Below are 8812 nucleotides of genomic sequence, written 5' to 3' on the forward strand. Positions count from 1 at the left end.
GGGGGGGGGGGGGGGCAGAGGCTGGAGGGATGGAGGGATGGGAAGAGGCCCTGGGATCTGGGGAGGAGTTGGGTGCTGGGGAGAGCAGAGTCTCAGAGCAGGAGCTGGAGCTGGAGAGAGGAGGGGGGCGGGGGCCAGATGGCAAGATGGGAGATGAGGGCCGGGAGGGGAGGCCTGGGATGACCATGGAGGGCGCTGCACCTGGGCCCACAGCACCCTGTGGGCCCCCAGATCCCCGGAGCACCCTCGGGCACGACCGCCATGCACTCCCACCTCCCACGCGTGGAGGACAGGGTGTCTCCCACTCTTCGGCCCCAGGAAACGTCAGATGGGGCGGTTCCAACGTCTCCCAGTCTTGGAGGTGTCACGGGAGCTCCTCCTGGGCTCTGAGGGCCCCTCCCCCAGCCTCTGGTGGTTTCCTGGGGACCTTTGGTTTGTAGACGCACCACCCCCATCTCGCTTTCGTCTTCACATGGCGTCTCCTGGAGGGCAAGTCTGCCTCCAAATTTCCCCTTTTTATAAGGACGCCAGTCATGTTGGATGAGGACCCACCCTAATGACCTCATCTTAACTGATTATATCTGCAATGACCTTATTTCCAAATAAAGTCCCATTCTGAGGTGCTGGCCATTAGGACTCCAACCTATGAATGTGGGGGACACAGTTCAGCCCTTAACAGGAGGGATCAGTCGTTTCTGGGCCTTTGAGGGAGGGGAGAGAGGGCATGCTTTGGAGGGCCCCGGGGTCTGGTGAATGCTTGGCGGGTGAGGGTCAGTTCCGAGGCCCCTGAGCGCGGGAGGTGGCAGAGTCCAAGGGCAGCAGAGAGACTGGGGACCCCAATAGTCCAGGAAAGTAAAGAAAACCGTAAGAGAAGACATGGGGCCTGCAGACAGGGCAGCTCGTGCTGGACCCCAGAAATCGCCTGGAGAGCACAGACCAGTGAGGGGTGAGCCAGGCGATGGCCCGAGGCTCTGGGGTAAGAGTGTCCGAGCTCCGGGCACGCGTCCAGAGCATCTCCCTCCAGAGAGGTCACCACGCTTAACGTGGAGGCTTGGGGACCAGGACGGCGCCCTGTGCTTGGGGACACCAGCCACGCACAGGTGGGCTTCGGGGCCAGGGCGGCAGGGGGCCCAGGGGGAGCACGGGGGGCTCACCGGAGTCCCAGCCCCTGCACCCCTGCACCCACCTCTGCCTCCACCCGGTCCCTCTCTACCCTCCAGGCCCCTGCAACTTGCTTAACGTTTCCTGATGGCTGTTTTTTTTTTTTTTTCTCTCCTCTTGCAGCAACAGATTAAAAAACAACACCCCAACCCAAGCCCTGATATGCTCCAAACCTCAACCTGCCGCCAGAAGGGGGAAGTGAAACCCGGCTGGGGGTGAGGGGAGGCTCCGGGGCAGCCGCCCCAGGAAGCGCTGAGAGCTGCAGCACACACGCACAGCAGGGACCAGCCGGACGCCAGCCCCAGCCCATGGCGATGGCGGAAGCTCCCAGCCACCCTGGCTCCGAGGAGCTGCTGGTGGAGGAAGGCACAGGGTAAGGCCCGGGCCGGGCCGCGTGAGCGCTGTGGTCCCAAGAAACCTTTGCATGTACACGTTGTCGGTTGTGGCGGGGGGGCGCTTAACTCTGAGGTCGATGGCACCCTTGGGGCTCAGGGGAGGCACACAGGCTGCAGGGCACCTTCCTGGGACCCTGTCTCACCCAGGGCAGGTAGACTCCTCTTCTGTCTGCCTCTGCAGCTGGGCCTCACTGGGAGAGTCCGGGTTCCCCACCAGCTAGTGGCATGCTGACCCAGGACCAGGAAGCCTGGACGCCTGGTACAGGTCCAGGATGTGGCCTGGACACCTGGGGAAGAAACCAGGCTGTGGGCAGGCAGTGCCGAAGCCGTGTGGGCAGGAGGTGGGGAGGGCCCCAGGCCAGGAAGCCTGGCTGAGAGGGATGCTCGGCCTCGGGATCCTCAAAGCCTGTGCTTGAGGCCTGGCAGGGCCCCTCCCCCAGGCTGCCCCCTCCCGGTGGTGATGGAGGCTGAGGTTGCCGCAGGTTCTGAGTGCCAGGCAGGCGCCGTCGGTTGGCGGTGGGATGTGAGGGGACACAAGCCGAGGCTGTGCGGCCTGCCAGCGAGAAGGCCCAGCCGTGTGGCCACAGCCAGAGCTGGGCAGAGGAGCTGTGTGACCCAGGCTTCCTCAGGAGGCAGCTGTGCTCCATGGAGCACTCCCTGTGCCCCCCCAACCCCCACCCGGGCCTGTGCAGGGGCAGAGGAGGAGGGTCCCTGCCTGGGGGAGGGGCTGCCGGGGCAGGCATCTAAGCTGAGCCACACCGTGGGGGTCTGACTGCCCTAGGGTGCAGGTGCCAGAGACATGGGTGTGGTCAGGGCTTAGGGAGGGATTGCGTGTTCTGACAGTCAGGGGTGCGAGCTGTGTGGAGAGAGACCACCAGCCCAGGAGGAAGGGGGCAGGGGCTGCGGCTTTTGCCCCCGCGAGCCAAAGGGAAGGAGCAGGGGCTCCAGGCTGGGGGACATGAGAGGCCTGCAGCCACAGCATGAGGCTGGAGCCGCCCAAGGCCGGCCCCCCCTTGCCCCAGAGCTGCTGCTGGTGGAGGGGGTGAAGGGAGCGGAGGGGAGGGGAAGGGGGCCCACTAGGACCCCCGCTGAGCCCCCAAAGGCAGGGCTCCCCACAGCCTCAGGGTTGACTTGCAAAGTGGATTCCAGCCCCAGCTCTTCTGCTGGAGGCTGGCGGCAGCGACACCTGATCCTGCTGCTTCTACTGATAATGAGAGGACAGAAATGTCTGCAGGGCGCGTGCGTGTGCGCGCGCGTGCGTGTGCGTGCGTGTGCGTGCGTGTGCGCGCGCGTGTGCGTGAGGGAGGAGGAAGGTTGTCTTCTCCATGCTGAATACCACGGGGACCTGGTGCGGGGGCTTTGGGGGGCCGAGCCCTGGGGGAGTGGAGAGGCTGGGCAGCTGGGATCCGGCGCTGGGTATCTTGAGACAGAGAGAGAGAAACTGCCAAGAGGACCAGAAGAGAGGGAGATGAGCTGGTTCTGGCTGAGCTGGTTGAGGGAGGATTGAGAGAGGGAATAGAGAGAATGGGGCGGGGGGGGGGGGGGGGCTGTTGTTGTGGGGGAAGGGCATGCTAGACGGGGCCCATTGCTCGCTTGCCGCCAAGGAGGGGAGGGAGGCACGGCCCAGGCTCTGTGCCCTGAAGAGACAGCCCCGTCCTTCTAGGGAGGCAGGTCGCTCCACACACAGCAGGTGACTGGGGAACAGCTGTGTCCCCGCTCAGAAACGGCTCCGCACGTCAGCGCTGTCCGGCCCTGGGTGCCTCCGGCCACCTCATGCCCATAGAAGGGCACGGCTTGAGCGGCCTGGCAGGACCTGCCCCCTCCTTGGCCCCCTCCTTGACCCCCCCTTCCCAGCTGTCGTGCATGCCGAGGAGAGAGGAGGCGGCGGTGGAGGGCACGGCCACCAGCCCAGGTCCCGGCGGCTCGCTGGTGTCTGTCCCCGGGCCTCGGGCTGCACCTGTGCGGGATCCATCAGGGGCTCGGTTGGAGAACCGGCTGGATGCACCCCCCGGCCCCTGGAGCCTGGGCGCCCCAGCGACATCACCCCAACAGGGGGGGATGTGACGCTGACATTTCAGAGAGCAACTGAGACCCAGGGAGGGTGGGGTTCTCGTTTCACAAGGTGACTAAGGGAAGCGGGGATTTTCCTGTCCAGGGTGAGGGAGAAAGTCCCCGACGCCTAGGCAGGGGACTGAGGCTGGGAAACCCTGCCCAGGGGCCCCCAGGACAGCCAGGGTCTGCTGGGGTCGGAGCCGAGCAGGTGAGACCTGCCCCCCTGCCCCCCTGCCCCCCATGTGCTGCCCATGGGGGCTTTCAGGTCTGTGGATCCAGGGCAGGCCGTGCCCCTCCAACTGGCCAACTTGGGCCATCCCCTCAGACTGCCCCAGGCCCCTCGGAGGCCCCATGTGCACCCCAACCCTCCCCAAGGCCGGACGGAACCACGGTGGGCCCTTCCCCGTCTGCGCCCAGGCAGGACTCCTGCTGCCGTCTGGAAATAGGCTTGCCAGCCCCCTGGGCCTCCCCTTCTGCAGCCCAGCCCCTCCCTGGTTGGCCCGGATGACAGGGTGGTCTCCAGGCCGCTGCCCCTGCCACGTGCTCTTTCTCTGAAAAGCCATCAGGCTACGTCTTCCCATGTGTGGAACCACTCACCACGGAGCGGTGAAAATCCGTGCCCCAGGGCGGCCACTGCAGCCTGCCCTGGCCACCCTGACCTCACCTCCCCCGCCACCTGGCCTTCCCAGCTCATCCCAGCTCTGGAAGGTGCCGGAATCATCGCAGACTTTGCACAGGCCCTTCCTCAACCTACCTGGCCGCCCCACCCCCTCTGCAGGCTTCCCTCCCCTCCCCCGGGGTGGTCGCTACCCCAGGCTCCCTTCGCACCTGCCACTGCCCGTGGTGGGGGCCGGCATGGAGCATGGTCTGTCCCCTCCAGCACCCGCCCCGGGTGGGCTGGGCTGCTCTGGCCCTGGATGTCCCTGACTGGGGCGGGATGGGGGGAGCAGGTGTCTCCCTGCCCCAGTCGCTGCCTGTCGTTGCCTCAATCACTCCTCTGTGTGCTGAGCTAAGGGGGCGGGCAGGGTGGGGACAACTTGCAGGACCACCCTGGGCAGGGTCCCTTTCCCGGCCATCTGTCCCTGCAGACCTTCTCAGCCTTGCCCTCTGGGCTGCAGGGTCTTCAGGAGAGAGGCCACAGGTCCCCACGGGGCTGCGGGCAGCTGGCAGCTGGAGGGAGGGGCTGAGCCAGCCGGGAGGCCTTGCATGCCTTGGTCCCCCTGAGGGAGCTGGGGGTGGGAGGAGTCTGTGGCATGTGAGGGGCAGAAACCCACGGGTGGGAACCCCCCACTCAGCCAGGTACCTGGTGGCCCTCCCGCCCGCTTGCCCTCTCCGCAGGACCGGCACCACCTGGTACAGCCGGGCACACGGCCCTGGAGCAGCGGGCAATGGCAAAGGCCACTCAGGAGGATGGTGGAGCTGGGCGGCACGAGGCCCCGGCCTGTGGGGTGGAGGGATTGGGGGTCGCACGCTGGGGCTCCTTCCCCAGACCTGCCCAGGGCCCAGACCCAGAGGCAGCAGTCAGAGCTGGGTCAGGCCTTGGGACCCCCGGGTGGACCTGGTCTCCTCCGCCCCACGTCAGGGGTCTCGGGCGCTTGGAAATTTCCCAGGGCGGGGGGAGGCCTAGCTCAGCCCAGATGCTGGATGCCTTCCTCCTGCGCCCACCTCCCGCCTCCATCTGGACACTTCCCATTCCCTCCTTGGGTGGGGAAGAGGGAGAGGACCTTGACACACACTTGGGGAAGTCGCTGCACGGCCCACCCTGCTGATCTGGGAAGCCGGAAACCCTTCCCTGCATGCCCGCCCCCTTCCTGGTCCCCAGTTCTCTCCTAATAAACAACCCTGGAGCCACCAGGGCAGAGCCAGGAGGGTCTCCGGGCCAGAACAGGCGGGCCCCCCAGGGTGGCACTGTGGGTTTGGGCATTGCTGCCCTCCCTCCGCGACCCCCCCTCCCCACCCCCGCCTCTGCCTCAGCATCCCTCAGAGGGTGCCAGAGCAATGGGCCAGCCCTCAGTGGGGAAGATGAGGGTCCTGGCAGCAGCAAGAGGCCCCTGGAGCTGGCAGGGGTGGGGCCGTGAGTGTTGCCTTTGCTCTCCTGGGCTCTGAGTTCCAGGTGTAGGCGGTAGGAGGCGGGTGGGCACAGAGCCCCAGGGCACACAGCACCGGCTGCTGCACCTGGCCTAGTACTTTCTGGGGCAACTGCGCCTTGCCCCTGAGGCCTCAGTTTCCCCATGTACACAGTCAGAGTCGTAGTGCTCAGCACTCACTCAGCCACGCCAGCCTCGCCAGCCTCGCCAAGCTCTGCAAGCCAAGGTTCTCACTGTACAGCCAGTGAGGCAGGTGCTAGGGCCTCCCTTTCCAGGGGCAGAAGCTGAGGCTTAAGGGCTGAACCTGCTGCTAGAATGTGTTTCCTAACGCTGCTTCCCTGCAGGGGCTCCTTGGGGAGCCCAGGCCCCTGCAACACGGCTAGGACTCAGGGTGACCCAGGGGTGTCTGGGCTGCCCCTCGTAGGTGCTCAATAACCCCACCACTGCTGGTCCCTGAGGTTCCCATGAAGACGAGGGCCATCCCGAATAGGGCACAGCTCAGAAGACACCCCTAGGGACCTCCTCCAAAGCAGAAAGGGGACTTGGCATGGCCATAATTAGCTGGTCCTCTCCAGAGCCACCTGGAAAGGAGCCCTCAGCTTCTCTCTCAGGCCCCAGCCCTGAACCCTTTGCATCTGGGGATCCTCTTTCTATGGGGGCCCTGGGCCATAAGACAACCAGTGAGGGGAGTCCCCAAAACTCCCCAAACCCTGAGTGCAACCGAGGCAGACAGAGTCAGACCCTCTCTGCTGATGATGAATTGAGACTTAGAGGGGAAAGCACAGGCTGGGGGTGCAGGGCCAGGGGATGCTTGGCCAAACGGGAATCCAGGCCCGTGGTTGGGAAGCCAGCCCAGCCCCTGCCCCTTCCCCCATACCCGTGAGACTGAAGGGAGGGGGCTGGGGCCTGTGCGGGTGTGGAGTTTATAGTAGATAAGAGGATTGAGAAAATCAGGCCTCCTAACACTGCCCAGCCAGCACAACCCTGCAGTGCCAGACACAGGCAGATAAGGGTGGGGTGGGGTGGGCGGTGGCGGTGGCGGGAGAGGAAAGCCCCGGCGCTTTCCTGGGGTCAGGCCAGTCTGTCCAAACTCCATCAGCTAACTGCCTCCAAGCTGGGAAGGTGGGAGTTGGTGGGTTAGCAGGGTGAGCACTGTCTGGTCTCACTGGCTGGCAGGGAGGAGCTGTCTGGGAACCTAGGAACTGAGTCCACCTCACCCCGTAGGAGTGGGAGGGCCTCGGGGCTCTGGCCTCAGAGCCTGGAGCAGGGCCAGCTCTGGGGGTGGGCGTTTGCAGAGGTCAGCAGGGACAGCCGGCAGAGGGTGGGGGTGACAGTAACTGGGGGGTAGTGGTGGTGGGTACAGCCTTGGCTTCCCCACTACCCCAGGAGCTGTTGGTGAGGACCAGAGGCTCACTGCCCTGCTCTATGCCTGGCAGGTGGCATCTCAGATGCTGCTCCTTCCTGCTCCCAGGGAAAAGAACAAGCCCCTCACTCTGAAGGCGTCTGTACCCCCTCCTCCCTAGGGAGAGGAAACTGCTTTGTTGATGGTTTCCCTTCTGAGGTCCCAAGGCTGCCAGCTCACCCTCACCTCCTCTCTCAGTTGCCTCCCTTCGAAAGATAAATGGGACATGGGACAGATGCACCTAGCTAGTTGATTCTAGAGGAATCTGGAAAGAAGCCTTCAGCCTTTCTCCTCGTCCCAGCCCTTCCCCAAATCCCAGCTTCATCTCTGTACCCACCACTACACCACACTGGCTCCTCTCCCTTTGCTGGACCTAGGCACATATAAGACAGATGAGTACTCAGAAACACCGCTCTACTTGGAGTCACCCAGGGGCCACGGAAACCACCAGCCCTGACCCCTCTTCTGCACCCCACCCCCCATGGGCTCTCACTGCTTAATGCACCTTTCGTTGGGATACAGCTCTATAAGCGTGGACTCGTGTGTGTGTGTGTGTGTGTGTGTGTGTGTGTGTGTGTGTGTGTGTGTGTGTTGAGAACATCTGAACAAGAGGGCAGATCCCTCCCTCTCCAGCCTCTATTTAAGTTCTATTGTGGTACTCAGCCTACTGGGGAGAGGGTATGCTCTCTTATGTTCTTCAGCCACAAGCTTATCAGCCATGTCTTAGTCACAGAAGAAAGAAAAAAGGAAAACAAAAGGCTCAACAAGAGAGAAAAGTGTGAATGAAAGAAAAGGTAGATGATGAAGAAAGGTAGGAAGCAGGAACAACTGGATGATGGATGGATGAATGGATGGATAATAGGTGGATGGAGGGATGGATGGATGGGTGGATTGATGAGTGAGTAGATGGATGGATGATGGGTAGAGGGACAGATGGGTGGATGAATGGGTGGACGGATGGATGGATGGATAGATGGGTGAATGGATGGTTGGACAGACTAATAATGGCTGAATTGATGAGTGACTGGATAGAGAAATTGTTAGTAGATGGATGGGTGGATGGATGAGTGGGTGGATGGTTGAGTGAATGGATGGAGAGATGGAAGAGGGAATAGATGCATGGAAGGATGAAGGGTAGAGGGATAGGTGGATGGTTGGAGAGGTGGATGGGTGGATGAATGGGTGAGTGGATGGATGGAAGGATGAAGCATGGATGGATAGGTAGATAGATGGATGGAGGGATTGATGGGTGAGTAAATGGATGAATGAGTGAATTGATGGAGGGATGGATGGGTGAGTGAATGGGTGAGTGAATGGATGGGTAGATGGATGGATGAATGAATGGTGGGAAGATGGATGCATGGGTGGGTGGGTGGATGTGTGAACAGATGGGTGGATGGATGGATAGGTGGATGCATGAGTAGATGGAGGGATGGATGGATGGATGGATGCATGGTGGGCAAATGGATGAATAGGTGGGTGGATAGATGAGTGGATGGATGGATAGGTGGATGGGTGAGTGGATGGATGGACAGAGGGATGAGTGAATCGATGGATGGATGGGTGATGGGACAAATGAGTGGTGGGTAGATGGATGGGTGGATGAATGGATATAGGTTGGTGGATGGATGGATGGATGATGGACGGATGGATGGGTAGATGGATGAGTGAATTAATGGATGGAAGGATGAAGGGTGGATGAATAGATGGATAGA

Source organism: Lipotes vexillifer, unplaced genomic scaffold, assembly GCF_000442215.2.
Source record: "Lipotes vexillifer unplaced genomic scaffold, Lipotes_vexillifer_v1.1 scaffold1094, whole genome shotgun sequence".
Classification (NCBI taxonomy): Eukaryota; Metazoa; Chordata; class Mammalia; order Artiodactyla; family Lipotidae; genus Lipotes; species Lipotes vexillifer.